The sequence below is a fragment of the Pungitius pungitius genome, unplaced genomic scaffold (assembly GCF_949316345.1).
Source record: "Pungitius pungitius unplaced genomic scaffold, fPunPun2.1 scaffold_33, whole genome shotgun sequence".
Taxonomy (NCBI): Eukaryota; Metazoa; Chordata; class Actinopteri; order Perciformes; family Gasterosteidae; genus Pungitius; species Pungitius pungitius.
In genome coordinates this window covers 190,599-217,977 of record NW_026909866.1, presented here as the reverse complement: position 1 = coordinate 217,977, position 27,379 = coordinate 190,599, and the positions used below count along the sequence as shown (strand labels likewise).

At 46.7% G+C, this 27,379-nt stretch overlaps 51 non-coding genes across 51 annotated transcripts; all 51 read left to right on the top strand.

The window, feature by feature from the left end:
* The first annotated feature begins 212 nt into the window (after nucleotides 1-212).
* trnav-aac (transfer RNA valine (anticodon AAC)) lies at nucleotides 213-285 on the top strand. Its single transcript has one exon. It is a non-coding gene; the product is annotated as a tRNA-Val (tRNA).
* Nucleotides 286-525: 240 nt separating this feature from the next.
* On the top strand, nucleotides 526-598 carry trnav-aac (transfer RNA valine (anticodon AAC)). The gene has a single exon. It is a non-coding gene; the product is annotated as a tRNA-Val (tRNA).
* An 866-nt stretch (nucleotides 599-1,464) lies between these two features.
* Nucleotides 1,465-1,537, top strand: trnav-aac (transfer RNA valine (anticodon AAC)). The gene has a single exon. It is a non-coding gene; the product is annotated as a tRNA-Val (tRNA).
* Nucleotides 1,538-2,403: 866 nt separating this feature from the next.
* On the top strand, nucleotides 2,404-2,476 carry trnav-aac (transfer RNA valine (anticodon AAC)). Its single transcript has one exon. It is a non-coding gene; the product is annotated as a tRNA-Val (tRNA).
* Nucleotides 2,477-2,716: 240 nt separating this feature from the next.
* On the top strand, nucleotides 2,717-2,789 carry trnav-aac (transfer RNA valine (anticodon AAC)). Its single transcript has one exon. It is a non-coding gene; the product is annotated as a tRNA-Val (tRNA).
* Nucleotides 2,790-3,029: 240 nt separating this feature from the next.
* trnav-aac (transfer RNA valine (anticodon AAC)) lies at nucleotides 3,030-3,102 on the top strand. Its single transcript has one exon. It is a non-coding gene; the product is annotated as a tRNA-Val (tRNA).
* Nucleotides 3,103-3,655: 553 nt separating this feature from the next.
* Nucleotides 3,656-3,728, top strand: trnav-aac (transfer RNA valine (anticodon AAC)). Its single transcript has one exon. It is a non-coding gene; the product is annotated as a tRNA-Val (tRNA).
* A 240-nt stretch (nucleotides 3,729-3,968) lies between these two features.
* On the top strand, nucleotides 3,969-4,041 carry trnav-aac (transfer RNA valine (anticodon AAC)). The gene has a single exon. It is a non-coding gene; the product is annotated as a tRNA-Val (tRNA).
* Nucleotides 4,042-4,907: 866 nt separating this feature from the next.
* On the top strand, nucleotides 4,908-4,980 carry trnav-aac (transfer RNA valine (anticodon AAC)). Its single transcript has one exon. It is a non-coding gene; the product is annotated as a tRNA-Val (tRNA).
* An 866-nt stretch (nucleotides 4,981-5,846) lies between these two features.
* trnav-aac (transfer RNA valine (anticodon AAC)) lies at nucleotides 5,847-5,919 on the top strand. Its single transcript has one exon. It is a non-coding gene; the product is annotated as a tRNA-Val (tRNA).
* An 866-nt stretch (nucleotides 5,920-6,785) lies between these two features.
* On the top strand, nucleotides 6,786-6,858 carry trnav-aac (transfer RNA valine (anticodon AAC)). The gene has a single exon. It is a non-coding gene; the product is annotated as a tRNA-Val (tRNA).
* A 553-nt stretch (nucleotides 6,859-7,411) lies between these two features.
* On the top strand, nucleotides 7,412-7,484 carry trnav-aac (transfer RNA valine (anticodon AAC)). The gene has a single exon. It is a non-coding gene; the product is annotated as a tRNA-Val (tRNA).
* Nucleotides 7,485-7,724: 240 nt separating this feature from the next.
* trnav-aac (transfer RNA valine (anticodon AAC)) lies at nucleotides 7,725-7,797 on the top strand. Its single transcript has one exon. It is a non-coding gene; the product is annotated as a tRNA-Val (tRNA).
* Nucleotides 7,798-8,350: 553 nt separating this feature from the next.
* Nucleotides 8,351-8,423, top strand: trnav-aac (transfer RNA valine (anticodon AAC)). Its single transcript has one exon. It is a non-coding gene; the product is annotated as a tRNA-Val (tRNA).
* Nucleotides 8,424-8,663: 240 nt separating this feature from the next.
* Nucleotides 8,664-8,736, top strand: trnav-aac (transfer RNA valine (anticodon AAC)). The gene has a single exon. It is a non-coding gene; the product is annotated as a tRNA-Val (tRNA).
* A 553-nt stretch (nucleotides 8,737-9,289) lies between these two features.
* Nucleotides 9,290-9,362, top strand: trnav-aac (transfer RNA valine (anticodon AAC)). Its single transcript has one exon. It is a non-coding gene; the product is annotated as a tRNA-Val (tRNA).
* Nucleotides 9,363-10,227: 865 nt separating this feature from the next.
* trnav-aac (transfer RNA valine (anticodon AAC)) lies at nucleotides 10,228-10,300 on the top strand. Its single transcript has one exon. It is a non-coding gene; the product is annotated as a tRNA-Val (tRNA).
* A 241-nt stretch (nucleotides 10,301-10,541) lies between these two features.
* Nucleotides 10,542-10,614, top strand: trnav-aac (transfer RNA valine (anticodon AAC)). The gene has a single exon. It is a non-coding gene; the product is annotated as a tRNA-Val (tRNA).
* Nucleotides 10,615-10,854: 240 nt separating this feature from the next.
* Nucleotides 10,855-10,927, top strand: trnav-aac (transfer RNA valine (anticodon AAC)). Its single transcript has one exon. It is a non-coding gene; the product is annotated as a tRNA-Val (tRNA).
* Nucleotides 10,928-11,792: 865 nt separating this feature from the next.
* trnav-aac (transfer RNA valine (anticodon AAC)) lies at nucleotides 11,793-11,865 on the top strand. The gene has a single exon. It is a non-coding gene; the product is annotated as a tRNA-Val (tRNA).
* A 241-nt stretch (nucleotides 11,866-12,106) lies between these two features.
* trnav-aac (transfer RNA valine (anticodon AAC)) lies at nucleotides 12,107-12,179 on the top strand. Its single transcript has one exon. It is a non-coding gene; the product is annotated as a tRNA-Val (tRNA).
* Nucleotides 12,180-12,732: 553 nt separating this feature from the next.
* On the top strand, nucleotides 12,733-12,805 carry trnav-aac (transfer RNA valine (anticodon AAC)). The gene has a single exon. It is a non-coding gene; the product is annotated as a tRNA-Val (tRNA).
* A 240-nt stretch (nucleotides 12,806-13,045) lies between these two features.
* Nucleotides 13,046-13,118, top strand: trnav-aac (transfer RNA valine (anticodon AAC)). The gene has a single exon. It is a non-coding gene; the product is annotated as a tRNA-Val (tRNA).
* A 240-nt stretch (nucleotides 13,119-13,358) lies between these two features.
* trnav-aac (transfer RNA valine (anticodon AAC)) lies at nucleotides 13,359-13,431 on the top strand. Its single transcript has one exon. It is a non-coding gene; the product is annotated as a tRNA-Val (tRNA).
* Nucleotides 13,432-13,984: 553 nt separating this feature from the next.
* trnav-aac (transfer RNA valine (anticodon AAC)) lies at nucleotides 13,985-14,057 on the top strand. The gene has a single exon. It is a non-coding gene; the product is annotated as a tRNA-Val (tRNA).
* A 240-nt stretch (nucleotides 14,058-14,297) lies between these two features.
* trnav-aac (transfer RNA valine (anticodon AAC)) lies at nucleotides 14,298-14,370 on the top strand. Its single transcript has one exon. It is a non-coding gene; the product is annotated as a tRNA-Val (tRNA).
* Nucleotides 14,371-15,236: 866 nt separating this feature from the next.
* trnav-aac (transfer RNA valine (anticodon AAC)) lies at nucleotides 15,237-15,309 on the top strand. The gene has a single exon. It is a non-coding gene; the product is annotated as a tRNA-Val (tRNA).
* Nucleotides 15,310-16,801: 1,492 nt separating this feature from the next.
* On the top strand, nucleotides 16,802-16,874 carry trnav-aac (transfer RNA valine (anticodon AAC)). The gene has a single exon. It is a non-coding gene; the product is annotated as a tRNA-Val (tRNA).
* Nucleotides 16,875-17,114: 240 nt separating this feature from the next.
* On the top strand, nucleotides 17,115-17,187 carry trnav-aac (transfer RNA valine (anticodon AAC)). Its single transcript has one exon. It is a non-coding gene; the product is annotated as a tRNA-Val (tRNA).
* A 240-nt stretch (nucleotides 17,188-17,427) lies between these two features.
* Nucleotides 17,428-17,500, top strand: trnav-aac (transfer RNA valine (anticodon AAC)). Its single transcript has one exon. It is a non-coding gene; the product is annotated as a tRNA-Val (tRNA).
* A 240-nt stretch (nucleotides 17,501-17,740) lies between these two features.
* Nucleotides 17,741-17,813, top strand: trnav-aac (transfer RNA valine (anticodon AAC)). Its single transcript has one exon. It is a non-coding gene; the product is annotated as a tRNA-Val (tRNA).
* A 240-nt stretch (nucleotides 17,814-18,053) lies between these two features.
* On the top strand, nucleotides 18,054-18,126 carry trnav-aac (transfer RNA valine (anticodon AAC)). The gene has a single exon. It is a non-coding gene; the product is annotated as a tRNA-Val (tRNA).
* A 553-nt stretch (nucleotides 18,127-18,679) lies between these two features.
* Nucleotides 18,680-18,752, top strand: trnav-aac (transfer RNA valine (anticodon AAC)). The gene has a single exon. It is a non-coding gene; the product is annotated as a tRNA-Val (tRNA).
* An 865-nt stretch (nucleotides 18,753-19,617) lies between these two features.
* On the top strand, nucleotides 19,618-19,690 carry trnav-aac (transfer RNA valine (anticodon AAC)). The gene has a single exon. It is a non-coding gene; the product is annotated as a tRNA-Val (tRNA).
* A 240-nt stretch (nucleotides 19,691-19,930) lies between these two features.
* On the top strand, nucleotides 19,931-20,003 carry trnav-aac (transfer RNA valine (anticodon AAC)). Its single transcript has one exon. It is a non-coding gene; the product is annotated as a tRNA-Val (tRNA).
* A 553-nt stretch (nucleotides 20,004-20,556) lies between these two features.
* On the top strand, nucleotides 20,557-20,629 carry trnav-aac (transfer RNA valine (anticodon AAC)). The gene has a single exon. It is a non-coding gene; the product is annotated as a tRNA-Val (tRNA).
* A 240-nt stretch (nucleotides 20,630-20,869) lies between these two features.
* Nucleotides 20,870-20,942, top strand: trnav-aac (transfer RNA valine (anticodon AAC)). Its single transcript has one exon. It is a non-coding gene; the product is annotated as a tRNA-Val (tRNA).
* A 553-nt stretch (nucleotides 20,943-21,495) lies between these two features.
* On the top strand, nucleotides 21,496-21,568 carry trnav-aac (transfer RNA valine (anticodon AAC)). Its single transcript has one exon. It is a non-coding gene; the product is annotated as a tRNA-Val (tRNA).
* Nucleotides 21,569-22,121: 553 nt separating this feature from the next.
* Nucleotides 22,122-22,194, top strand: trnav-aac (transfer RNA valine (anticodon AAC)). Its single transcript has one exon. It is a non-coding gene; the product is annotated as a tRNA-Val (tRNA).
* A 240-nt stretch (nucleotides 22,195-22,434) lies between these two features.
* Nucleotides 22,435-22,507, top strand: trnav-aac (transfer RNA valine (anticodon AAC)). Its single transcript has one exon. It is a non-coding gene; the product is annotated as a tRNA-Val (tRNA).
* Nucleotides 22,508-23,060: 553 nt separating this feature from the next.
* trnav-aac (transfer RNA valine (anticodon AAC)) lies at nucleotides 23,061-23,133 on the top strand. The gene has a single exon. It is a non-coding gene; the product is annotated as a tRNA-Val (tRNA).
* Nucleotides 23,134-23,373: 240 nt separating this feature from the next.
* trnav-aac (transfer RNA valine (anticodon AAC)) lies at nucleotides 23,374-23,446 on the top strand. Its single transcript has one exon. It is a non-coding gene; the product is annotated as a tRNA-Val (tRNA).
* Nucleotides 23,447-23,999: 553 nt separating this feature from the next.
* Nucleotides 24,000-24,072, top strand: trnav-aac (transfer RNA valine (anticodon AAC)). The gene has a single exon. It is a non-coding gene; the product is annotated as a tRNA-Val (tRNA).
* Nucleotides 24,073-24,312: 240 nt separating this feature from the next.
* trnav-aac (transfer RNA valine (anticodon AAC)) lies at nucleotides 24,313-24,385 on the top strand. Its single transcript has one exon. It is a non-coding gene; the product is annotated as a tRNA-Val (tRNA).
* Nucleotides 24,386-24,938: 553 nt separating this feature from the next.
* On the top strand, nucleotides 24,939-25,011 carry trnav-aac (transfer RNA valine (anticodon AAC)). Its single transcript has one exon. It is a non-coding gene; the product is annotated as a tRNA-Val (tRNA).
* Nucleotides 25,012-25,251: 240 nt separating this feature from the next.
* On the top strand, nucleotides 25,252-25,324 carry trnav-aac (transfer RNA valine (anticodon AAC)). The gene has a single exon. It is a non-coding gene; the product is annotated as a tRNA-Val (tRNA).
* Nucleotides 25,325-25,564: 240 nt separating this feature from the next.
* Nucleotides 25,565-25,637, top strand: trnav-aac (transfer RNA valine (anticodon AAC)). Its single transcript has one exon. It is a non-coding gene; the product is annotated as a tRNA-Val (tRNA).
* Nucleotides 25,638-25,877: 240 nt separating this feature from the next.
* On the top strand, nucleotides 25,878-25,950 carry trnav-aac (transfer RNA valine (anticodon AAC)). Its single transcript has one exon. It is a non-coding gene; the product is annotated as a tRNA-Val (tRNA).
* A 553-nt stretch (nucleotides 25,951-26,503) lies between these two features.
* On the top strand, nucleotides 26,504-26,576 carry trnav-aac (transfer RNA valine (anticodon AAC)). The gene has a single exon. It is a non-coding gene; the product is annotated as a tRNA-Val (tRNA).
* A 240-nt stretch (nucleotides 26,577-26,816) lies between these two features.
* On the top strand, nucleotides 26,817-26,889 carry trnav-aac (transfer RNA valine (anticodon AAC)). The gene has a single exon. It is a non-coding gene; the product is annotated as a tRNA-Val (tRNA).
* Nucleotides 26,890-27,129: 240 nt separating this feature from the next.
* trnav-aac (transfer RNA valine (anticodon AAC)) lies at nucleotides 27,130-27,202 on the top strand. Its single transcript has one exon. It is a non-coding gene; the product is annotated as a tRNA-Val (tRNA).
* The last annotated feature ends 177 nt before the right edge of the window (nucleotides 27,203-27,379 follow it).

Here is a 27,379-nt window from a genome sequence, read left to right as displayed (position 1 = left end):
AGAAAATGATTCATTTGGTCAATTAAAAAAGACTACGCTTCCAGTCGGAGCATACGCTTACTGTTTGACGAAGACTCTCCCCGTCAGGGAATCGAACCCTGGTCTTCTGCGTGACAGGCAGAGATACTGTCCACTATATTCTCATCAGATCAGCCATCAGATCAAGATCTTCCGCAAAGAGCAGGCATATGTTCAAAAGAAACCTAGCCGTGGTTTCCGTAGTGTAGTGGTTATCACGTTCGCCTAACACGCGAAAGGTCCCCAGTTCGAAACTGGGCGGAAACATTGACCTTTTTCCCGCCCTGTCTGCAAAAGAAAATGATTAACTTGGTCAATTAAAAAAGACTACGCTTCCAGTCTGAGCATACGCTTACTGTTTGACGAAGACTCTACCCGTCAGGGAATCGAACCCTGGTCTTCTGCGTGACAGGCAGAGATACTGTCCACTATATTCTCTTCAGATCAGCCATCAGATCAAGATCTTCCGCAAAGAGCAGGCATATGTTCAAAAGAAACCTAGCTGTGGTTTCCGTAGTGTAGTGGTTATCACGTTCGCCTAACACGCGAAAGGTCCCCAGTTCGAAACTGGGCGGAAACATTGACCTTTTTCCCGCGCTGTCTGCAAAAGAAAATGATTCACTTGGTCAATTAAAAAAGACTACGCTTCCAGTCTCAGCATACGCTTACTGTTTGACGAAGACTCTCCCCGTCAGGGAATCGAACCCTGTTCTTCTGCGTGACAGGCAGAGATACTGTCCACTATATTCTCATCAGATCAGCCATCAGATCAAGATCTTCCGCAAAGAGCAGGCATATGTTCAAAAGAAACCTAGCCTTGGTTTCCGTAGTGTAGTGGTTATCACGTTTGCCTAACACGCGAAAGGTCCCCAGTTCAAAACTGGGCGGAAACATTGACCTTTTTCCCGCCCTGTCTGCAAAAGAAAATGATTCATTTGGTCAATTAAAAAAGACTACGCTTCCAGTCGGAGCATACGCTTACTGTTTGACGAAGACTCTCCCCGTCAGGGAATCGAACCCTGGTCTTCTGCGTGACAGGCAGAGATACTGTCCACTATATTCTCATCAGATCAGCCATCAGATCAAGATCTTCCGCAAAGAGCAGGCATATGTTCAAAAGAAACCTAGCCGTGGTTTCCGTAGTGTAGTGGTTATCACGTTCGCCTAACACGCGAAAGGTCCCCAGTTCGAAACTGGGCGGAAAGATTGACCTTTTTCCCGCCCTGTCTGCAAAAGAAAATGATTAACTTGGTCAATTAAAAAAGACTACGCTTCCAGTCTGAGCATACGCTTACTGTTTGACGAAGACTCTACCCGTCAGGGAATCGAACCCTGGTCTTCTGCGTGACAGGCAGAGATACTGTCCACTATATTCTCTTCAGATCAGCCATCAGATCAAGATCTTCCGCAAAGAGCAGGCATATGTTCAAAAGAAACCTAGCTGTGGTTTCCGTAGTGTAGTGGTTATCACGTTCGCCTAACACGCGAAAGGTCCCCAGTTCGAAACTGGGCGGAAACATTGACCTTTTTCCCGCGCTGTCTGCAAAAGAAAATGATTCACTTGGTCAATTAAAAAAGACTACGCTTCCAGTCTCAGCATACGCTTACTGTTTGACGAAGACTCTCCCCGTCAGGGAATCGAACCCTGTTCTTCTGCGTGACAGGCAGAGATACTGTCCACTATATTCTCATCAGATCAGCCATCAGATCAAGATCTTCCGCAAAGAGCAGGCATATGTTCAAAAGAAACCTAGCCTTGGTTTCCGTAGTGTAGTGGTTATCACGTTCGCCTAACACGCGAAAGGTCCCCAGTTCAAAACTGGGCGGAAACATTGACCTTTTTCCCGCCCTGTCTGCAAAAGAAAATGATTCATTTGGTCAATTAAAAAAGACTACGCTTCCAGTCGGAGCATACGCTTACTGTTTGACGAAGACTCTCCCCGTCAGGGAATCGAACCCTGGTCTTCTGCGTGACAGGCAGAGATACTGTCCACTATATTCTCATCAGATCAGCCATCAGATCAAGATCTTCCGCAAAGAGCAGGCATATGTTCAAAAGAAACCTAGCCGTGGTTTCCGTAGTGTAGTGGTTATCACGTTCGCCTAACACGCGAAAGGTCCCCAGTTCGAAACTGGGCGGAAAGATTGACCTTTTTCCCGCCCTGTCTGCAAAAGAAAATGATTAACTTGGTCAATTAAAAAAGACTACGCTTCCAGTCTGAGCATACGCTTACTGTTTGACGAAGACTCTACCCGTCAGGGAATCGAACCCTGGTCTTCTGCGTGACAGGCAGAGATACTGTCCACTATATTCTCTTCAGATCAGCCATCAGATCAAGATCTTCCGCAAAGAGCAGGCATATGTTCAAAAGAAACCTAGCTGTGGTTTCCGTAGTGTAGTGGTTATCACGTTCGCCTAACACGCGAAAGGTCCCCAGTTCGAAACTGGGCGGAAACATTGACCTTTTTCCCGCCCTGTCTGCAAAAGAAAATGATTAACTTGGTCAATTAAAAAAGACTACGCTTCCAGTCTGAGCATACGCTTACTGTTTGACGAAGACTCTACCCGTCAGGGAATCGAACCCTGGTCTTCTGCGTGACAGGCAGAGATACTGTCCACTATATTCTCTTCAGATAAGCCATCAGATCAAGATCTTCCGCAAAGAGCAGGCATATGTTCAAAAGAAACCTAGCCGTGGTTTCCGTAGTGTAGTGGTTATCACGTTCGCCTAACACGCGAAAGGTCCCCAGTTCGAAACTGGGCGGAAACATTGACCTTTTTCCCGCGCTGTCTGCAAAAGAAAATGATTCATTTGGTCAATTAAAAAAGACTACGCTTCCAGTCGGAGCATACGCTTACTGTTTGACGAAGACTCTACCCGTCAGGGAATCGAACCCTGGTCTTCTGCGTGACAGGCAGAGATACTGTCCACTATATTCTCTTCAGATCAGCCATCAGATCAAGATCTTCCGCAAAGAGCAGGCATATGTTCAAAAGAAACCTAGCTGTGGTTTCCGTAGTGTAGTGGTTATCACGTTCGCCTAACACGCGAAAGGTCCCCAGTTCGAAACTGGGCGGAAACATTGACCTTTTTCCCGCGCTGTCTGCAAAAGAAAATGATTCACTTGGTCAATTAAAAAAGACTACGCTTCCAGTCTGAGCATACGCTTACTGTTTGACGAAGACTCTCCCCGTCAGGGAATCGAACCCTGTTCTTCTGCGTGACAGGCAGAGATACTGTCCACTATATTCTCATCAGATCAGCCATCAGATCAAGATCTTCCGCAAAGAGCAGGCATATGTTCAAAAGAAACCTAGCCTTGGTTTCCGTAGTGTAGTGGTTATCACGTTCGCCTAACACGCGAAAGGTCCCCAGTTCAAAACTGGGCGGAAACATTGACCTTTTTCCCGCCCTGTCTGCAAAAGAAAATGATTCATTTGGTCAATTAAAAAAGACTACGCTTCCAGTCGGAGCATACGCTTACTGTTTGACGAAGACTCTCCCCGTCAGGGAATCGAACCCTGGTCTTCTGCGTGACAGGCAGAGATACTGTCCACTATATTCTCATCAGATCAGCCATCAGATCAAGATCTTCCGCAAAGAGCAGGCATATGTTCAAAAGAAACCTAGCCGTGGTTTCCGTAGTGTAGTGGTTATCACGTTCGCCTAACACGCGAAAGGTCCCCAGTTCGAAACTGGGCGGAAACATTGACCTTTTTCCCGCCCTGTCTGCAAAAGAAAATGATTAACTTGGTCAATTAAAAAAGACTACGCTTCCAGTCTGAGCATACGCTTACTGTTTGACGAAGACTCTACCCGTCAGGGAATCGAACCCTGGTCTTCTGCGTGACAGGCAGAGATACTGTCCACTATATTCTCTTCAGATCAGCCATCAGATCAAGATCTTCCGCAAAGAGCAGGCATATGTTCAAAAGAAACCTAGCTGTGGTTTCCGTAGTGTAGTGGTTATCACGTTCGCCTAACACGCGAAAGGTCCCCAGTTCGAAACTGGGCGGAAACATTGACCTTTTTCCCGCGCTGTCTGCAAAAGAAAATGATTCACTTGGTCAATTAAAAAAGACTACGCTTCCAGTCTCAGCATACGCTTACTGTTTGACGAAGACTCTCCCCGTCAGGGAATCGAACCCTGTTCTTCTGCGTGACAGGCAGAGATACTGTCCACTATATTCTCATCAGATCAGCCATCAGATCAAGATCTTCCGCAAAGAGCAGGCATATGTTCAAAAGAAACCTAGCCTTGGTTTCCGTAGTGTAGTGGTTATCACGTTTGCCTAACACGCCAAAGGTCCCCAGTTCAAAACTGGGCGGAAACATTGACCTTTTTCCCGCCCTGTCTGCAAAAGAAAATGATTCATTTGGTCAATTAAAAAAGACTACGCTTCCAGTCGGAGCATACGCTTACTGTTTGACGAAGACTCTCCCCGTCAGGGAATCGAACCCTGGTCTTCTGCGTGACAGGCAGAGATACTGTCCACTATATTCTCATCAGATCAGCCATCAGATCAAGATCTTCCGCAAAGAGCAGGCATATGTTCAAAAGAAACCTAGCCGTGGTTTCCGTAGTGTAGTGGTTATCACGTTCGCCTAACACGCGAAAGGTCCCCAGTTCGAAACTGGGCGGAAAGATTGACCTTTTTCCCGCCCTGTCTGCAAAAGAAAATGATTAACTTGGTCAATTAAAAAAGACTACGCTTCCAGTCTGAGCATACGCTTACTGTTTGACGAAGACTCTACCCGTCAGGGAATCGAACCCTGGTCTTCTGCGTGACAGGCAGAGATACTGTCCACTATATTCTCTTCAGATCAGCCATCAGATCAAGATCTTCCGCAAAGAGCAGGCATATGTTCAAAAGAAACCTAGCTGTGGTTTCCGTAGTGTAGTGGTTATCACGTTCGCCTAACACGCGAAAGGTCCCCAGTTCGAAACTGGGCGGAAACATTGACCTTTTTCCCGCGCTGTCTGCAAAAGAAAATGATTCACTTGGTCAATTAAAAAAGACTACGCTTCCAGTCTCAGCATACGCTTACTGTTTGACGAAGACTCTCCCCGTCAGGGAATCGAACCCTGTTCTTCTGCGTGACAGGCAGAGATACTGTCCACTATATTCTCATCAGATCAGCCATCAGATCAAGATCTTCCGCAAAGAGCAGGCATATGTTCAAAAGAAACCTAGCCTTGGTTTCCGTAGTGTAGTGGTTATCACGTTCGCCTAACACGCGAAAGGTCCCCAGTTCAAAACTGGGCGGAAACATTGACCTTTTTCCCGCCCTGTCTGCAAAAGAAAATGATTCATTTGGTCAATTAAAAAAGACTACGCTTCCAGTCGGAGCATACGCTTACTGTTTGACGAAGACTCTCCCCGTCAGGGAATCGAACCCTGGTCTTCTGCGTGACAGGCAGAGATACTGTCCACTATATTCTCATCAGATCAGCCATCAGATCAAGATCTTCCGCAAAGAGCAGGCATATGTTCAAAAGAAACCTAGCCGTGGTTTCCGTAGTGTAGTGGTTATCACGTTCGCCTAACACGCGAAAGGTCCCCAGTTCGAAACTGGGCGGAAAGATTGACCTTTTTCCCGCCCTGTCTGCAAAAGAAAATGATTAACTTGGTCAATTAAAAAAGACTACGCTTCCAGTCTGAGCATACGCTTACTGTTTGACGAAGACTCTACCCGTCAGGGAATCGAACCCTGGTCTTCTGCGTGACAGGCAGAGATACTGTCCACTATATTCTCTTCAGATCAGCCATCAGATCAAGATCTTCCGCAAAGAGCAGGCATATGTTCAAAAGAAACCTAGCTGTGGTTTCCGTAGTGTAGTGGTTATCACGTTCGCCTAACACGCGAAAGGTCCCCAGTTCGAAACTGGGCGGAAACATTGACCTTTTTCCCGCGCTGTCTGCAAAAGAAAATGATTCACTTGGTCAATTAAAAAAGACTACGCTTCCAGTCTCAGCATACGCTTACTGTTTGACGAAGACTCTCCCCGTCAGGGAATCGAACCCTGTTCTTCTGCGTGACAGGCAGAGATACTGTCCACTATATTCTCATCAGATCAGCCATCAGATCAAGATCTTCCGCAAAGAGCAGGCATATGTTCAAAAGAAACCTAGCCTTGGTTTCCGTAGTGTAGTGGTTATCACGTTTGCCTAACACGCGAAAGGTCCCCAGTTCAAAACTGGGCGGAAACATTGACCTTTTTCCCGCCCTGTCTGCAAAAGAAAATGATTCATTTGGTCAATTAAAAAAGACTACGCTTCCAGTCGGAGCATACGCTTACTGTTTGACGAAGACTCTCCCCGTCAGGGAATCGAACCCTGGTCTTCTGCGTGACAGGCAGAGATACTGTCCACTATATTCTCATCAGATCAGCCATCAGATCAAGATCTTCCGCAAAGAGCAGGCATATGTTCAAAAGAAACCTAGCCGTGGTTTCCGTAGTGTAGTGGTTATCACGTTCGCCTAACACGCGAAAGGTCCCCAGTTCGAAACTGGGCGGAAAGATTGACCTTTTTCCCGCCCTGTCTGCAAAAGAAAATGATTAACTTGGTCAATTAAAAAAGACTACGCTTCCAGTCTGAGCATACGCTTACTGTTTGACGAAGACTCTACCCGTCAGGGAATCGAACCCTGGTCTTCTGCGTGACAGGCAGAGATACTGTCCACTATATTCTCTTCAGATCAGCCATCAGATCAAGATCTTCCGCAAAGAGCAGGCATATGTTCCAAAGAAACCTAGCTGTGGTTTCCGTAGTGTAGTGGTTATCACGTTCGCCTAACACGCGAAAGGTCCCCAGTTCGAAACTGGGCGGAAACATTGACCTTTTTCCCGCGCTGTCTGCAAAAGAAAATGATTCACTTGGTCAATTAAAAAAGACTACGCTTCCAGTCTCAGCATACGCTTACTGTTTGACGAAGACTCTCCCCGTCAGGGAATCGAACCCTGTTCTTCTGCGTGACAGGCAGAGATACTGTCCACTATATTCTCATCAGATCAGCCATCAGATCAAGATCTTCCGCAAAGAGCAGGCATATGTTCAAAAGAAACCTAGCCTTGGTTTCCGTAGTGTAGTGGTTATCACGTTCGCCTAACACGCGAAAGGTCCCCAGTTCAAAACTGGGCGGAAACATTGACCTTTTTCCCGCCCTGTCTGCAAAAGAAAATGATTCATTTGGTCAATTAAAAAAGACTACGCTTCCAGTCGGAGCATACGCTTACTGTTTGACGAAGACTCTCCCCGTCAGGGAATCGAACCCTGGTCTTCTGCGTGACAGGCAGAGATACTGTCCACTATATTCTCATCAGATCAGCCATCAGATCAAGATCTTCCGCAAAGAGCAGGCATATGTTCAAAAGAAACCTAGCCGTGGTTTCCGTAGTGTAGTGGTTATCACGTTCGCCTAACACGCGAAAGGTCCCCAGTTCGAAACTGGGCGGAAACATTGACCTTTTTCCCGCCCTGTCTGCAAAAGAAAATGATTAACTTGGTCAATTAAAAAAGACTACGCTTCCAGTCTGAGCATACGCTTACTGTTTGACGAAGACTCTACCCGTCAGGGAATCGAACCCTGGTCTTCTGCGTGACAGGCAGAGATACTGTCCACTATATTCTCTTCAGATCAGCCATCAGATCAAGATCTTCCGCAAAGAGCAGGCATATGTTCAAAAGAAACCTAGCTGTGGTTTCCGTAGTGTAGTGGTTATCACGTTCGCCTAACACGCGAAAGGTCCCCAGTTCGAAACTGGGCGGAAACATTGACCTTTTTCCCGCGCTGTCTGCAAAAGAAAATGATTCACTTGGTCAATTAAAAAAGACTACGCTTCCAGTCTGAGCATACGCTTACTGTTTGACGAAGACTCTCCCCGTCAGGGAATCGAACCCTGTTCTTCTGCGTGACAGGCAGAGATACTGTCCACTATATTCTCATCAGATCAGCCATCAGATCAAGATCTTCCGCAAAGAGCAGGCATATGTTCAAAAGAAACCTAGCCTTGGTTTCCGTAGTGTAGTGGTTATCACGTTCGCCTAACACGCGAAAGGTCCCCAGTTCAAAACTGGGCGGAAACATTGACCTTTTTCCCGCCCTGTCTGCAAAAGAAAATGATTCATTTGGTCAATTAAAAAAGACTACGCTTCCAGTCGGAGCATACGCTTACTGTTTGACGAAGACTCTCCCCGTCAGGGAATCGAACCCTGGTCTTCTGCGTGACAGGCAGAGATACTGTCCACTATATTCTCTTCAGATCAGCCATCAGATCAAGATCTTCCGCAAAGAGCAGGCATATGTTCAAAAGAAACCTAGCTGTGGTTTCCGTAGTGTAGTGGTTATCACGTTCGCCTAACACGCGAAAGGTCCCCAGTTCGAAACTGGGCGGAAACATTGACCTTTTTCCCGCGCTGTCTGCAAAAGAAAATGATTCACTTGGTCAATTAAAAAAGACTACGCTTCCAGTCTGAGCATACGCTTACTGTTTGACGAAGACTCTCCCCGTCAGGGAATCGAACCCTGGTCTTCTGCGTGACAGGCAGAGATACTGTCCACTATATTCTCATCAGATCAGCCATCAGATCAAGATCTCCCGCAAAGAGCAGGCATATGTTCAAAAGAAACCTAGCTGTGGTTTCCGTAGTGTAGTGGTTATCACGTTCGCCTAACACGCGAAAGGTCCCCAGTTCGAAACTGGGCGGAAACATTGACCTTTTTCCCGCGCTGTCTGCAAAAGAAAATGATTCACTTGGTCAATTAAAAAAGACTACGCTTCCAGTCTGAGCATACGCTTACTGTTTGACGAAGACTCTCCCCGTCAGGGAATCGAACCCTGTTCTTCTGCGTGACAGGCAGAGATACTGTCCACTATATTCTCATCAGATCAGCCATCAGATCAAGATCTTCCGCAAAGAGCAGGCATATGTTCAAAAGAAACCTAGCCTTGGTTTCCGTAGTGTAGTGGTTATCACGTTCGCCTAACACGCGAAAGGTCCCCAGTTCAAAACTGGGCGGAAACATTGACCTTTTTCCCGCCCTGTCTGCAAAAGAAAATGATTCATTTGGTCAATTAAAAAAGACTACGCTTCCAGTCGGAGCATACGCTTACTGTTTGACGAAGACTCTCCCCGTCAGGGAATCGAACCCTGGTCTTCTGCGTGACAGGCAGAGATACTGTCCACTATATTCTCATCAGATCAGCCATCAGATCAAGATCTTCCGCAAAGAGCAGGCATATGTTCAAAAGAAACCTAGCCGTGGTTTCCGTAGTGTAGTGGTTATCACGTTCGCCTAACACGCGAAAGGTCCCCAGTTCGAAACTGGGCGGAAACATTGACCTTTTTCCCGCCCTGTCTGCAAAAGAAAATGATTAACTTGGTCAATTAAAAAAGACTACGCTTCCAGTCTGAGCATACGCTTACTGTTTGACGAAGACTCTACCCGTCAGGGAATCGAACCCTGGTCTTCTGCGTGACAGGCAGAGATACTGTCCACTATATTCTCTTCAGATCAGCCATCAGATCAAGATCTTCCGCAAAGAGCAGGTATAGTTCAAAAGAAACCTAGCTGTGGTTTCCGTAGTGTAGTGGTTATCACGTTCGCCTAACACGCGCAAGGTCCCCAGTTCGAAACTGGGCGGAAACATTGACCTTTTTCCCGCGCTGTCTGCAAAAGAAAATGATTCACTTGGTCAATTAAAAAAGACTACGCTTCCAGTCTGAGCATACGCTTACTGTTTGACGAAGACTCTCCCCGTCAGGGAATCGAACCCTGTTCTTCTGCGTGACAGGCAGAGATACTGTCCACTATATTCTCATCAGATCAGCCATCAGATCAAGATCTTCCGCAAAGAGCAGGCATATGTTCAAAAGAAACCTAGCCTTGGTTTCCGTAGTGTAGTGGTTATCACGTTCGCCTAACACGCGAAAGGTCCCCAGTTCAAAACTGGGCGGAAACATTGACCTTTTTCCCGCCCTGTCTGCAAAAGAAAATGATTCATTTGGTCAATTAAAAAAGACTACGCTTCCAGTCGGAGCATACGCTTACTGTTTGACGAAGACTCTCCCCGTCAGGGAATCGAACCCTGGTCTTCTGCGTGACAGGCAGAGATACTGTCCACTATATTCTCTTCAGATCAGCCATCAGATCAAGATCTTCCGCAAAGAGCAGGCATATGTTCAAAAGAAACCTAGCTGTGGTTTCCGTAGTGTAGTGGTTATCACGTTCGCCTAACACGCGAAAGGTCCCCAGTTCGAAACTGGGCGGAAACATTGACCTTTTTCCCGCGCTGTCTGCAAAAGAAAATGATTCACTTGGTCAATTAAAAAAAGACTACGCTTCCAGTCTGAGCATACGCTTACTGTTTGACGAAGACTCTCCCCGTCAGGGAATCGAACCCTGGTCTTCTGCGTGACAGGCAGAGATACTGTCCACTATATTCTCATCAGATCAGCCATCAGATCAAGATCTCCCGCAAAGAGCAGGCATATGTTCAAAAGAAACCTAGCTGTGGTTTCCGTAGTGTAGTGGTTATCACGTTCGCCTAACACGCGAAAGGTCCCCAGTTCGAAACTGGGCGGAAACATTGACCTTTTTCCCGCGCTGTCTGCAAAAGAAAATGATTCACTTGGTCAATTAAAAAAGACTACGCTTCCAGTCTGAGCATACGCTTACTGTTTGACGAAGACTCTCCCCGTCAGGGAATCGAACCCTGGTCTTCTGCGTGACAGGCAGAGATACTGTCCACTATATTCTCATCAGATCAGCCATCAGATCAAGATCTTCCGCAAAGAGCAGGCATATGTTCAAAAGAAACCTAGCCGTGGTTTCCGTAGTGTAGTGGTTATCACGTTCGCCTAACACGCGAAAGGTCCCCAGTTCGAAACTGGGCGGAAACATTGACCTTTTTCCCGCCCTGTCTGCAAAAGAAAATGATTAACTTGGTCAATTAAAAAAGACTACGCTTCCAGTCTGAGCATACGCTTACTGTTTGACGAAGACTCTACCCGTCAGGGAATCGAACCCTGGTCTTCTGCGTGACAGGCAGAGATACTGTCCACTATATTCTCTTCAGATCAGCCATCAGATCAAGATCTTCCGCAAAGAGCAGGTATAGTTCAAAAGAAACCTAGCTGTGGTTTCCGTAGTGTAGTGGTTATCACGTTCGCCTAACACGCGCAAGGTCCCCAGTTCGAAACTGGGCGGAAACATTGACCTTTTTCCCGCGCTGTCTGCAAAAGAAAATGATTCACTTGGTCAATTAAAAAAGACTACGCTTCCAGTCTGAGCATACGCTTACTGTTTGACGAAGACTCTCCCCGTCAGGGAATCGAACCCTGTTCTTCTGCGTGACAGGCAGAGATACTGTCCACTATATTCTCATCAGATCAGCCATCAGATCAAGATCTTCCGCAAAGAGCAGGCATATGTTCAAAAGAAACCTAGCCTTGGTTTCCGTAGTGTAGTGGTTATCACGTTCGCCTAACACGCGAAAGGTCCCCAGTTCAAAACTGGGCGGAAACATTGACCTTTTTCCCGCCCTGTCTGCAAAAGAAAATGATTCATTTGGTCAATTAAAAAAGACTACGCTTCCAGTCGGAGCATACGCTTACTGTTTGACGAAGACTCTCCCCGTCAGGGAATCGAACCCTGGTCTTCTGCGTGACAGGCAGAGATACTGTCCACTATATTCTCTTCAGATCAGCCATCAGATCAAGATCTTCCGCAAAGAGCAGGCATATGTTCAAAAGAAACCTAGCTGTGGTTTCCGTAGTGTAGTGGTTATCACGTTCGCCTAACACGCGAAAGGTCCCCAGTTCGAAACTGGGCGGAAACATTGACCTTTTTCCCGCGCTGTCTGCAAAAGAAAATGATTCACTTGGTCAATTAAAAAAAGACTACGCTTCCAGTCTGAGCATACGCTTACTGTTTGACGAAGACTCTCCCCGTCAGGGAATCGAACCCTGGTCTTCTGCGTGACAGGCAGAGATACTGTCCACTATATTCTCATCAGATCAGCCATCAGATCAAGATCTCCCGCAAAGAGCAGGCATATGTTCAAAAGAAACCTAGCTGTGGTTTCCGTAGTGTAGTGGTTATCACGTTCGCCTAACACGCGAAAGGTCCCCAGTTCGAAACTGGGCGGAAACATTGACCTTTTTCCCGCGCTGTCTGCAAAAGAAAATGATTCACTTGGTCAATTAAAAAAGACTACGCTTCCAGTCTGAGCATACGCTTACTGTTTGACGAAGACTCTCCCCGTCAGGGAATCGAACCCTGTTCTTCTGCGTGACAGGCAGAGATACTGTCCACTATATTCTCATCAGATCAGCCATCAGATCAAGATCTTCCGCAAAGAGCAGGCATATGTTCAAAAGAAACCTAGCCTTGGTTTCCGTAGTGTAGTGGTTATCACGTTCGCCTAACACGCGAAAGGTCCCCAGTTCAAAACTGGGCGGAAACATTGACCTTTTTCCCGCCCTGTCTGCAAAAGAAAATGATTCATTTGGTCAATTAAAAAAGACTACGCTTCCAGTCGGAGCATACGCTTACTGTTTGACGAAGACTCTCCCCGTCAGGGAATCGAACCCTGGTCTTCTGCGTGACAGGCAGAGATACTGTCCACTATATTCTCATCAGATCAGCCATCAGATCAAGATCTTCCGCAAAGAGCAGGCATATGTTCAAAAGAAACCTAGCCGTGGTTTCCGTAGTGTAGTGGTTATCACGTTCGCCTAACACGCGAAAGGTCCCCAGTTCGAAACTGGGCGGAAACATTGACCTTTTTCCCGCCCTGTCTGCAAAAGAAAATGATTAACTTGGTCAATTAAAAAAGACTACGCTTCCAGTCTGAGCATACGCTTACTGTTTGACGAAGACTCTACCCGTCAGGGAATCGAACCCTGGTCTTCTGCGTGACAGGCAGAGATACTGTCCACTATATTCTCTTCAGATCAGCCATCAGATCAAGATCTTCCGCAAAGAGCAGGCATATGTTCAAAAGAAACCTAGCTGTGGTTTCCGTAGTGTAGTGGTTATCACGTTCGCCTAACACGCGAAAGGTCCCCAGTTCGAAACTGGGCGGAAACATTGACCTTTTTCCCGCGCTGTCTGCAAAAGAAAATGATTCATTTGGTCAATTAAAAAAGACTACGCTTCCAGTCGGAGCATACGCTTACTGTTTGACGAAGACTCTACCCGTCAGGGAATCGAACCCTGGTCTTCTGCGTGACAGGCAGAGATACTGTCCACTATATTCTCTTCAGATCAGCCATCAGATCAAGATCTTCCGCAAAGAGCAGGCATATGTTCAAAAGAAACCTAGCTGTGGTTTCCGTAGTGTAGTGGTTATCACGTTCGCCTAACACGCGAAAGGTCCCCAGTTCGAAACTGGGCGGAAACATTGACCTTTTTCCCGCGCTGTCTGCAAAAGAAAATGATTCACTTGGTCAATTAAAAAAGACTACGCTTCCAGTCTGAGCATACGCTTACTGTTTGACGAAGACTCTCCCCGTCAGGGAATCGAACCCTGTTCTTCTGCGTGACAGGCAGAGATACTGTCCACTATATTCTCATCAGATCAGCCATCAGATCAAGATCTTCCGCAAAGAGCAGGCATATGTTCAAAAGAAACCTAGCCTTGGTTTCCGTAGTGTAGTGGTTATCACGTTCGCCTAACACGCGAAAGGTCCCCAGTTCAAAACTGGGCGGAAACATTGACCTTTTTCCCGCCCTGTCTGCAAAAGAAAATGATTCATTTGGTCAATTAAAAAAGACTACGCTTCCAGTCGGAGCATACGCTTACTGTTTGACGAAGACTCTCCCCGTCAGGGAATCGAACCCTGGTCTTCTGCGTGACAGGCAGAGATACTGTCCACTATATTCTCATCAGATCAGCCATCAGATCAAGATCTTCCGCAAAGAGCAGGCATATGTTCAAAAGAAACCTAGCCGTGGTTTCCGTAGTGTAGTGGTTATCACGTTCGCCTAACACGCGAAAGGTCCCCAGTTCGAAACTGGGCGGAAACATTGACCTTTTTCCCGCCCTGTCTGCAAAAGAAAATGATTAACTTGGTCAATTAAAAAAGACTACGCTTCCAGTCTGAGCATACGCTTACTGTTTGACGAAGACTCTACCCGTCAGGGAATCGAACCCTGGTCTTCTGCGTGACAGGCAGAGATACTGTCCACTATATTCTCTTCAGATCAGCCATCAGATCAAGATCTTCCGCAAAGAGCAGGCATATGTTCAAAAGAAACCTAGCTGTGGTTTCCGTAGTGTAGTGGTTATCACGTTCGCCTAACACGCGAAAGGTCCCCAGTTCGAAACTGGGCGGAAACATTGACCTTTTTCCCGCGCTGTCTGCAAAAGAAAATGATTCACTTGGTCAATTAAAAAAGACTACGCTTCCAGTCTCAGCATACGCTTACTGTTTGACGAAGACTCTCCCCGTCAGGGAATCGAACCCTGTTCTTCTGCGTGACAGGCAGAGATACTGTCCACTATATTCTCATCAGATCAGCCATCAGATCAAGATCTTCCGCAAAGAGCAGGCATATGTTCAAAAGAAACCTAGCCTTGGTTTCCGTAGTGTAGTGGTTATCACGTTTGCCTAACACGCGAAAGGTCCCCAGTTCAAAACTGGGCGGAAACATTGACCTTTTTCCCGCCCTGTCTGCAAAAGAAAATGATTCATTTGGTCAATTAAAAAAGACTACGCTTCCAGTCGGAGCATACGCTTACTGTTTGACGAAGACTCTCCCCGTCAGGGAATCGAACCCTGGTCTTCTGCGTGACAGGCAGAGATACTGTCCACTATATTCTCATCAGATCAGCCATCAGATCAAGATCTTCCGCAAAGAGCAGGCATATGTTCAAAAGAAACCTAGCCGTGGTTTCCGTAGTGTAGTGGTTATCACGTTCGCCTAACACGCGAAAGGTCCCCAGTTCGAAACTGGGCGGAAAGATTGACCTTTTTCCCGCCCTGTCTGCAAAAGAAAATGATTAACTTGGTCAATTAAAAAAGACTACGCTTCCAGTCTGAGCATACGCTTACTGTTTGACGAAGACTCTACCCGTCAGGGAATCGAACCCTGGTCTTCTGCGTGACAGGCAGAGATACTGTCCACTATATTCTCTTCAGATCAGCCATCAGATCAAGATCTTCCGCAAAGAGCAGGCATATGTTCAAAAGAAACCTAGCTGTGGTTTCCGTAGTGTAGTGGTTATCACGTTCGCCTAACACGCGAAAGGTCCCCAGTTCGAAACTGGGCGGAAACATTGACCTTTTTCCCGCGCTGTCTGCAAAAGAAAATGATTCACTTGGTCAATTAAAAAAGACTACGCTTCCAGTCTCAGCATACGCTTACTGTTTGACGAAGACTCTCCCCGTCAGGGAATCGAACCCTGTTCTTCTGCGTGACAGGCAGAGATACTGTCCACTATATTCTCATCAGATCAGCCATCAGATCAAGATCTTCCGCAAAGAGCAGGCATATGTTCAAAAGAAACCTAGCCTTGGTTTCCGTAGTGTAGTGGTTATCACGTTCGCCTAACACGCGAAAGGTCCCCAGTTCAAAACTGGGCGGAAACATTGACCTTTTTCCCGCCCTGTCTGCAAAAGAAAATGATTCATTTGGTCAATTAAAAAAGACTACGCTTCCAGTCGGAGCATACGCTTACTGTTTGACGAAGACTCTCCCCGTCAGGGAATCGAACCCTGGTCTTCTGCGTGACAGGCAGAGATACTGTCCACTATATTCTCATCAGATCAGCCATCAGATCAAGATCTTCCGCAAAGAGCAGGCATATGTTCAAAAGAAACCTAGCCGTGGTTTCCGTAGTGTAGTGGTTATCACGTTCGCCTAACACGCGAAAGGTCCCCAGTTCGAAACTGGGCGGAAAGATTGACCTTTTTCCCGCCCTGTCTGCAAAAGAAAATGATTAACTTGGTCAATTAAAAAAGACTACGCTTCCAGTCTGAGCATACGCTTACTGTTTGACGAAGACTCTACCCGTCAGGGAATCGAACCCTGGTCTTCTGCGTGACAGGCAGAGATACTGTCCACTATATTCTCTTCAGATCAGCCATCAGATCAAGATCTTCCGCAAAGAGCAGGCATATGTTCAAAAGAAACCTAGCTGTGGTTTCCGTAGTGTAGTGGTTATCACGTTCGCCTAACACTTGAAAGGTCCCCAGTTCGAAACTGGGCGGAAACATTGACCTTTTTCCCGCGCTGTCTGCAAAAGAAAATGATTCACTTGGTCAATTAAAAAAGACTACGCTTCCAGTCTGAGCATACGCTTACTGTTTGACGAAGACTCTCCCCGTCAGGGAATCGAACCCTGTTCTTCTGCGTGACAGGCAGAGATACTGTCCACTATATTCTCATCAGATCAGCCATCAGATCAAGATCTTCCGCAAAGAGCAGGCATATGTTCAAAAGAAACCTAGCCTTGGTTTCCGTAGTGTAGTGGTTATCACGTTCGCCTAACACGCGAAAGGTCCCCAGTTCAAAACTGGGCGGAAACATTGACCTTTTTCCCGCCCTGTCTGCAAAAGAAAATGATTCATTTGGTCAATTAAAAAAGACTACGCTTCCAGTCGGAGCATACGCTTACTGTTTGACGAAGACTCTCCCCGTCAGGGAATCGAACCCTGGTCTTCTGCGTGACAGGCAGAGATACTGTCCACTATATTCTCTTCAGATCAGCCATCAGATCAAGATCTTCCGCAAAGAGCAGGCATATGTTCAAAAGAAACCTAGCTGTGGTTTCCGTAGTGTAGTGGTTATCACGTTCGCCTAACACGCGAAAGGTCCCCAGTTCGAAACTGGGCGGAAACATTGACCTTTTTCCCGCGCTGTCTGCAAAAGAAAATGATTCACTTGGTCAATTAAAAAAGACTACGCTTCCAGTCTGAGCATACGCTTACTGTTTGACGAAGACTCTCCCCGTCAGGGAATCGAACCCTGGTCTTCTGCGTGACAGGCAGAGATACTGTCCACTATATTCTCATCAGATCAGCCATCAGATCAAGATCTCCCGCAAAGAGCAGGCATATGTTCAAAAGAAACCTAGCTGTGGTTTCCGTAGTGTAGTGGTTATCACGTTCGCCTAACACGCGAAAGGTCCCCAGTTCGAAACTGGGCGGAAACATTGACCTTTTTCCCGCGCTGTCTGCAAAAGAAAATGATTCACTTGGTCAATTAAAAAAGACTACGCTTCCAGTCTGAGCATACGCTTACTGTTTGACGAAGACTCTCCCCGTCAGGGAATCGAACCCTGGTCTTCTGCGTGACAGGCAGAGATACTGTCCACTATATTCTCTTCAGATCAACCATCAGATCAAGATCTTCCGCAAAGAGCAGGCATATGTTCAAAAGAAACCTAGCTGTGGTTTCCGTAGTGTAGTGGTTATCACGTTCGCCTAACACGCGAAAGGTCCCCAGTTCGAAACTGGGCGGAAACATTGACCTTTTTCCCGCCCTGTCTGCAAAAGAAAATGATTAACTTGGTCAATTAAAAAAGACTACGCTTCCAGTCTGAGCATACGCTTACTGTTTGACGAAGACTCTACCCGTCAGGGAATCGAACCCTGGTCTTCTGCGTGACAGGCAGAGATACTGTCCACTATATTCTCTTCAGATAAGCCATCAGATCAAGATCTTCCGCAAAGAGCAGGCATATGTTCAAAAGAAACCTAGCCGTGGTTTCCGTAGTGTAGTGGTTATCACGTTCGCCTAACACGCGAAAGGTCCCCAGTTCGAAACTGGGCGGAAACATTGACCTTTTTCCCGCGCTGTCTGCAAAAGAAAATGATTCATTTGGTCAATTAAAAAAGACTACGCTTCCAGTCGGAGCATACGCTTACTGTTTGACGAAGACTCTACCCGTCAGGGAATCGAACCCTGGTCTTCTGCGTGACAGGCAGAGATACTGTCCACTATATTCTCTTCAGATCAGCCATCAGATCAAGATCTTCCGCAAAGAGCAGGCATATGTTCAAAAGAAACCTAGCTGTGGTTTCCGTAGTGTAGTGGTTATCACGTTCGCCTAACACGCGAAAGGTCCCCAGTTCGAAACTGGGCGGAAACATTGACCTTTTTCCCGCGCTGTCTGCAAAAGAAAATGATTCACTTGGTCAATTAAAAAAGACTACGCTTCCAGTCTGAGCATACGCTTACTGTTTGACGAAGACTCTCCCCGTCAGGGAATCGAACCCTGTTCTTCTGCGTGACAGGCAGAGATACTGTCCACTATATTCTCATCAGATCAGCCATCAGATCAAGATCTTCCGCAAAGAGCAGGCATATGTTCAAAAGAAACCTAGCCTTGGTTTCCGTAGTGTAGTGGTTATCACGTTCGCCTAACACGCGAAAGGTCCCCAGTTCAAAACTGGGCGGAAACATTGACCTTTTTCCCGCCCTGTCTGCAAAAGAAAATGATTCATTTGGTCAATTAAAAAAGACTACGCTTCCAGTCGGAGCATACGCTTACTGTTTGACGAAGACTCTCCCCGTCAGGGAATCGAACCCTGGTCTTCTGCGTGACAGGCAGAGATACTGTCCACTATATTCTCATCAGATCAGCCATCAGATCAAGATCTTCCGCAAAGAGCAGGCATATGTTCAAAAGAAACCTAGCCGTGGTTTCCGTAGTGTAGTGGTTATCACGTTCGCCTAACACGCGAAAGGTCCCCAGTTCGAAACTGGGCGGAAACATTGACCTTTTTCCCGCCCTGTCTGCAAAAGAAAATGATTAACTTGGTCAATTAAAAAAGACTACGCTTCCAGTCTGAGCATACGCTTACTGTTTGACGAAGACTCTACCCGTCAGGGAATCGAACCCTGGTCTTCTGCGTGACAGGCAGAGATACTGTCCACTATATTCTCTTCAGATCAGCCATCAGATCAAGATCTTCCGCAAAGAGCAGGTATAGTTCAAAAGAAACCTAGCTGTGGTTTCCGTAGTGTAGTGGTTATCACGTTCGCCTAACACGCGCAAGGTCCCCAGTTCGAAACTGGGCGGAAACATTGACCTTTTTCCCGCGCTGTCTGCAAAAGAAAATGATTCACTTGGTCAATTAAAAAAGACTACGCTTCCAGTCTGAGCATACGCTTACTGTTTGACGAAGACTCTCCCCGTCAGGGAATCGAACCCTGTTCTTCTGCGTGACAGGCAGAGATACTGTCCACTATATTCTCATCAGATCAGCCATCAGATCAAGATCTTCCGCAAAGAGCAGGCATATGTTCAAAAGAAACCTAGCCTTGGTTTCCGTAGTGTAGTGGTTATCACGTTCGCCTAACACGCGAAAGGTCCCCAGTTCAAAACTGGGCGGAAACATTGACCTTTTTCCCGCCCTGTCTGCAAAAGAAAATGATTCATTTGGTCAATTAAAAAAGACTACGCTTCCAGTCGGAGCATACGCTTACTGTTTGACGAAGACTCTCCCCGTCAGGGAATCGAACCCTGGTCTTCTGCGTGACAGGCAGAGATACTGTCCACTATATTCTCTTCAGATCAGCCATCAGATCAAGATCTTCCGCAAAGAGCAGGCATATGTTCAAAAGAAACCTAGCTGTGGTTTCCGTAGTGTAGTGGTTATCACGTTCGCCTAACACGCGAAAGGTCCCCAGTTCGAAACTGGGCGGAAACATTGACCTTTTTCCCGCGCTGTCTGCAAAAGAAAATGATTCACTTGGTCAATTAAAAAAGACTACGCTTCCAGTCTGAGCATACGCTTACTGTTTGACGAAGACTCTCCCCGTCAGGGAATCGAACCCTGGTCTTCTGCGTGACAGGCAGAGATACTGTCCACTATATTCTCATCAGATCAGCCATCAGATCAAGATCTCCCGCAAAGAGCAGGCATATGTTCAAAAGAAACCTAGCTGTGGTTTCCGTAGTGTAGTGGTTATCACGTTCGCCTAACACGCGAAAGGTCCCCAGTTCGAAACTGGGCGGAAACATTGACCTTTTTCCCGCGCTGTCTGCAAAAGAAAATGATTCACTTGGTCAATTAAAAAAGACTACGCTTCCAGTCTGAGCATACGCTTACTGTTTGACGAAGACTCTCCCCGTCAGGGAATCGAACCCTGTTCTTCTGCGTGACAGGCAGAGATACTGTCCACTATATTCTCATCAGATCAGCCATCAGATCAAGATCTTCCGCAAAGAGCAGGCATATGTTCAAAAGAAACCTAGCCTTGGTTTCCGTAGTGTAGTGGTTATCACGTTCGCCTAACACGCGAAAGGTCCCCAGTTCAAAACTGGGCGGAAACATTGACCTTTTTCCCGCCCTGTCTGCAAAAGAAAATGATTCATTTGGTCAATTAAAAAAGACTACGCTTCCAGTCGGAGCATACGCTTACTGTTTGACGAAGACTCTCCCCGTCAGGGAATCGAACCCTGGTCTTCTGCGTGACAGGCAGAGATACTGTCCACTATATTCTCATCAGATCAGCCATCAGATCAAGATCTTCCGCAAAGAGCAGGCATATGTTCAAAAGAAACCTAGCCGTGGTTTCCGTAGTGTAGTGGTTATCACGTTCGCCTAACACGCGAAAGGTCCCCAGTTCGAAACTGGGCGGAAACATTGACCTTTTTCCCGCCCTGTCTGCAAAAGAAAATGATTAACTTGGTCAATTAAAAAAGACTACGCTTCCAGTCTGAGCATACGCTTACTGTTTGACGAAGACTCTACCCGTCAGGGAATCGAACCCTGGTCTTCTGCGTGACAGGCAGAGATACTGTCCACTATATTCTCTTCAGATCAGCCATCAGATCAAGATCTTCCGCAAAGAGCAGGCATATGTTCAAAAGAAACCTAGCTGTGGTTTCCGTAGTGTAGTGGTTATCACGTTCGCCTAACACGCGAAAGGTCCCCAGTTCGAAACTGGGCGGAAACATTGACCTTTTTCCCGCGCTGTCTGCAAAAGAAAATGATTCACTTGGTCAATTAAAAAAGACTACGCTTCCAGTCTGAGCATACGCTTACTGTTTGACGAAGACTCTCCCCGTCAGGGAATCGAACCCTGTTCTTCTGCGTGACAGGCAGAGATACTGTCCACTATATTCTCATCAGATCAGCCATCAGATCAAGATCTTCCGCAAAGAGCAGGCATATGTTCAAAAGAAACCTAGCCTTGGTTTCCGTAGTGTAGTGGTTATCACGTTCGCCTAACACGCGAAAGGTCCCCAGTTCAAAACTGGGCGGAAACATTGACCTTTTTCCCGCCCTGTCTGCAAAAGAAAATGATTCATTTGGTCAATTAAAAAAGACTACGCTTCCAGTCGGAGCATACGCTTACTGTTTGACGAAGACTCTACCCGTCAGGGAATCGAACCCTGGTCTTCTGCGTGACAGGCAGAGATACTGTCCACTATATTCTCTTCAGATAAGCCATCAGATCAAGATCTTCCGCAAAGAGCAGGCATATGTTCAAAAGAAACCTAGCTGTGGTTTCCGTAGTGTAGTGGTTATCACGTTCGCCTAACACGCGAAAGGTCCCCAGTTCGAAACTGGGCGGAAACATTGACCTTTTTCCCGCGCTGTCTGCAAAAGAAAATGATTCACTTGGTCAATTAAAAAAGACTACGCTTCCAGTCTGAGCATACGCTTACTGTTTGACGAAGACTCTCCCCGTCAGGGAATCGAACCCTGTTCTTCTGCGTGACAGGCAGAGATACTGTCCACTATATTCTCATCAGATCAGCCATCAGATCAAGATCTTCCGCAAAGAGCAGGCATATGTTCAAAAGAAACCTAGCCTTGGTTTCCGTAGTGTAGTGGTTATCACGTTCGCCTAACACGCGAAAGGTCCCCAGTTCAAAACTGGGCGGAAACATTGACCTTTTTCCCGCCCTGTCTGCAAAAGAAAATGATTCACTTGGTCAATTAAAAAAGACTACGCTTCCAGTCTGAGCATACGCTTACTGTTTGACGAAGACTCTCCCCGTCAAGGAATCGAACCCTGGTCTTCTGCGTGACAGGCAGAGATACTGTCCACTATATTCTCTTCAGATCAGCCATCAGATCAAGATCTTCCGCAAAGAGCAGGCATATGTTCAAAAGAAACCTAGCTGTGGTTTCCGTAGTGTAGTGGTTATCACGTTCGCCTAACACGCGAAAGGTCCCCAGTTCGAAACTGGGCGGAAACATTGACCTTTTTCCCGCGCTGTCTGCAAAAGAAAATGATTCACTTGGTCAATTAAAAAAGACTACGCTTCCAGTCTGAGCATACGCTTACTGTTTGACGAAGACTCTCCCCGTCAGGGAATCGAACCCTGGTCTTCTGCGTGACAGGCAGAGATACTGTCCACTATATTCTCATCAGATCAGCCATCAGATCAAGATCTCCCGCAAAGAGCAGGCATATGTTCAAAAGAAACCTAGCTGTGGTTTCCGTAGTGTAGTGGTTATCACGTTCGCCTAACACGCGAAAGGTCCCCAGTTCGAAACTGGGCGGAAACATTGACCTTTTTCCCGCGCTGTCTGCAAAAGAAAATGATTCACTTGGTCAATTAAAAAAGACTACGCTTCCAGTCTGAGCATACGCTTACTGTTTGACGAAGACTCTCCCCGTCAGGGAATCGAACCCTGTTCTTCTGCGTGACAGGCAGAGATACTGTCCACTATATTCTCATCAGATCAGCCATCAGATCAAGATCTTCCGCAAAGAGCAGGCATATGTTCAAAAGAAACCTAGCCTTGGTTTCCGTAGTGTAGTGGTTATCACGTTCGCCTAACACGCGAAAGGTCCCCAGTTCAAAACTGGGCGGAAACATTGACCTTTTTCCCGCCCTGTCTGCAAAAGAAAATGATTCACTTGGTCAATTAAAAAAGACTACGCTTCCAGTCTGAGCATACGCTTACTGTTTGACGAAGACTCTCCCCGTCAAGGAATCGAACCCTGGTCTTCTGCGTGACAGGCAGAGATACTGTCCACTATATTCTCTTCAGATCAGCCATCAGATCAAGATCTTCCGCAAAGAGCAGGCATATGTTCAAAAGAAACCTAGCTGTGGTTTCCGTAGTGTAGTGGTTATCACGTTCGCCTAACACGCGAAAGGTCCCCAGTTCGAAACTGGGCGGAAACATTGACCTTTTTCCCGCGCTGTCTGCAAAAGAAAATGATTCACTTGGTCAATTAAAAAAGACTACGCTTCCAGTCTGAGCATACGCTTACTGTTTGACGAAGACTCTCCCCGTCAGGGAATCGAACCCTGGTCTTCTGCGTGACAGGCAGAGATACTGTCCACTATATTCTCATCAGATCAGCCATCAGATCAAGATCTCCCGCAAAGAGCAGGCATATGTTCAAAAGAAACCTAGCTGTGGTTTCCGTAGTGTAGTGGTTATCACGTTCGCCTAACACGCGAAAGGTCCCCAGTTCGAAACTGGGCGGAAACATTGACCTTTTTCCCGCGCTGTCTGCAAAAGAAAATGATTCACTTGGTCAATTAAAAAAGACTACGCTTCCAGTCTGAGCATACGCTTACTGTTTGACGAAGACTCTCCCCATCAGGGAATCGAACCCTGGTCTTCTGCGTGACAGGCAGAGATACTGTCCACTATATTCTCATCAGATCAGCCATCAGATCAAGATCTTCCGCAAAGAGCAGGCATATGTTCAAAAGAAACCTAGCCTTGGTTTCCGTAGTGTAGTGGTTATCACGTTCGCCTAACACGCGAAAGGTCCCCAGTTCAAAACTGGGCGGAAACATTGACCTTTTTCCCGCCCTGTCTGCAAAAGAAAATGATTCATTTGGTCAATTAAAAAAGACTACGCTTCCAGTCGGAGCATACGCTTACTGTTTGACGAAGACTCTCCCCGTCAGGGAATCGAACCCTGGTCTTCTGCGTGACAGGCAGAGATACTGTCCACTATATTCTCTTCAGATCAGCCATCAGATCAAGATCTTCCGCAAAGAGCAGGCATATGTTCAAAAGAAACCTAGCTGTGGTTTCCGTAGTGTAGTGGTTATCACGTTCGCCTAACACGCGAAAGGTCCCCAGTTCGAAACTGGGCGGAAACATTGACCTTTTTCCCGCGCTGTCTGCAAAAGAAAATGATTCACTTGGTCAATTAAAAAAGACTACGCTTCCAGTCTGAGCATACGCTTACTGTTTGACGAAGACTCTCCCCGTCAGGGAATCGAACCCTGGTCTTCTGCGTGACAGGCAGAGATACTGTCCACTATATTCTCATCAGATCAGCCATCAGATCAAGATCTCCCGCAAAGAGCAGGCATATGTTCAAAAGAAACCTAGCTGTGGTTTCCGTAGTGTAGTGGTTATCACGTTCGCCTAACACGCGAAAGGTCCCCAGTTCGAAACTGGGCGGAAACATTGACCTTTTTCCCGCGCTGTCTGCAAAAGAAAATGATTCACTTGGTCAATTAAAAAAGACTACGCTTCCAGTCTGAGCATACGCTTACTGTTTGACGAAGACTCTCCCCGTCAGGGAATCGAACCCTGTTCTTCTGCGTGACAGGCAGAGATACTGTCCACTATATTCTCATCAGTTTAGCCATCAGATCAAGATCTTCCGCAAAGAGCAGGCATATGTTCAAAAGAAACCTAGCCTTGGTTTCCGTAGTGTAGTGGTTATCACGTTCGCCTAACACGCGAAAGGTCCCCAGTTCAAAACTGGGCGGAAACATTGACCTTTTTCCCGCCCTGTCTGCAAAAGAAAATGATTCATTTGGTCAATTAAAAAAGACTACGCTTCCAGTCGGAGCATACGCTTACTGTTTGACGAAGACTCTCCCCGTCAGGGAATCGAACCCTGGTCTTCTGCGTGACAGGCAGAGATACTGTCCACTATATTCTCATCAGATCAGCCATCAGATCAAGATCTTCCGCAAAGAGCAGGCATATGTTCAAAAGAAACCTAGCCGTGGTTTCCGTAGTGTAGTGGTTATCACGTTCGCCTAACACGCGAAAGGTCCCCAGTTCGAAACTGGGCGGAAACATTGACCTTTTTCCCGCCCTGTCTGCAAAAGAAAATGATTAACTTGGTCAATTAAAAAAGACTACGCTTCCAGTCTGAGCATACGCTTACTGTTTGACGAAGACTCTACCCGTCAGGGAATCGAACCCTGGTCTTCTGCGTGACAGGCAGAGATACTGTCCACTATATTCTCTTCAGATCAGCCATCAGATCAAGATCTTCCGCAAAGAGCAGGCATATGTTCAAAAGAAACCTAGCTGTGGTTTCCGTAGTGTAGTGGTTATCACGTTCGCCTAACACGCGAAAGGTCCCCAGTTCGAAACTGGGCGGAAACATTGACCTTTTTCCCGCGCTGTCTGCAAAAGAAAATGATTCACTTGGTCAATTAAAAAAGACTACGCTTCCAGTCTGAGCATACGCTTACTGTTTGACGAAGACTCTCCCCGTCAGGGAATCGAACCCTGTTCTTCTGCGTGACAGGCAGAGATACTGTCCACTATATTCTCATCAGATCAGCCATCAGATCAAGATCTTCCGCAAAGAGCAGGCATATGTTCAAAAGAAACCTAGCTGTGGTTTCCGTAGTGTAGTGGTTATCACGTTCGCCTAACACGCGAAAGGTCCCCAGTTCGAAACTGGGCGGAAACATTGACCTTTTTCCCGCCCTGTCTGCAAAAGAAAATGATTAACTTGGTCAATTAAAAAAGACTACGCTTCCAGTCTGAGCATACGCTTACTGTTTGACGAAGACTCTACCCGTCAGGGAATCGAACCCTGGTCTTCTGCGTGACAGGCAGAGATACTGTCCACTATATTCTCTTCAGATAAGCCATCAGATCAAGATCTTCCGCAAAGAGCAGGCATATGTTCAAAAGAAACCTAGCTGTGGTTTCCGTAGTGTAGTGGTTATCACGTTCGCCTAACACGCGAAAGGTCCCCAGTTCGAAACTGGGCGGAAACATTGACCTTTTTCCCGCGCTGTCTGCAAAAGAAAATGATTCACTTGGTCAATTAAAAAAGACTACGCTTCCAGTCTGAGCATACGCTTACTGTTTGACGAAGACTCTCCCCGTCAGGGAATCGAACCCTGTTCTTCTGCGTGACAGGCAGAGATACTGTCCACTATATTCTCATCAGATCAGCCATCAGATCAAGATCTTCCGCAAAGAGCAGGCATATGTTCAAAAGAAACCTAGCCTTGGTTTCCGTAGTGTAGTGGTTATCACGTTCGCCTAACACGCGAAAGGTCCCCAGTTCAAAACTGGGCGGAAACATTGACCTTTTTCCCGCCCTGTCTGCAAAAGAAAATGATTCACTTGGTCAATTAAAAAAGACTACGCTTCCAGTCTGAGCATACGCTTACTGTTTGACGAAGACTCTCCCCGTCAAGGAATCGAACCCTGGTCTTCTGCGTGACAGGCAGAGATACTGTCCACTATATTCTCTTCAGATCAGCCATCAGATCAAGATCTTCCGCAAAGAGCAGGCATATGTTCAAAAGAAACCTAGCTGTGGTTTCCGTAGTGTAGTGGTTATCACGTTCGCCTAACACGCGAAAGGTCCCCAGTTCGAAACTGGGCGGAAACATTGACCTTTTTCCCGCGCTGTCTGCAAAAGAAAATGATTCACTTGGTCAATTAAAAAAGACTACGCTTCCAGTCTGAGCATACGCTTACTGTTTGACGAAGACTCTCCCCGTCAGGGAATCGAACCCTGGTCTTCTGCGTGACAGGCAGAGATACTGTCCACTATATTCTCATCAGATCAGCCATCAGATCAAGATCTCCCGCAAAGAGCAGGCATATGTTCAAAAGAAACCTAGCTGTGGTTTCCGTAGTGTAGTGGTTATCACGTTCGCCTAACACGCGAAAGGTCCCCAGTTCGAAACTGGGCGGAAACATTGACCTTTTTCCCGCGCTGTCTGCAAAAGAAAATGATTCACTTGGTCAATTAAAAAAGACTACGCTTCCAGTCTGAGCATACGCTTACTGTTTGACGAAGACTCTCCCCATCAGGGAATCGAACCCTGGTCTTCTGCGTGACAGGCAGAGATACTGTCCACTATATTCTCTTCAGATCAGCCATCAGATCAAGATCTCCCGCAAAGAGCAGGCATATGTTCAAAAGAAACCTAGCTGTGGTTTCCGTAGTGTAGTGGTTATCACGTTCGCCTAACACGCGAAAGGTCCCCAGTTCGAAACTGGGCGGAAACATTGACCTTTTTCCCGCGCTGTCTGCAAAAGAAAATGATTCACTTGGTCAATTAAAAAAGACTACGCTTCCAGTCGGAGCATACGCTTACTGTTTGACGAAGACTCTCCCCGTCAGGGAATCGAACCCTGGTCTTCTGCGTGACAGGCAGAGATACTGTCCACTATATTCTCATCAGA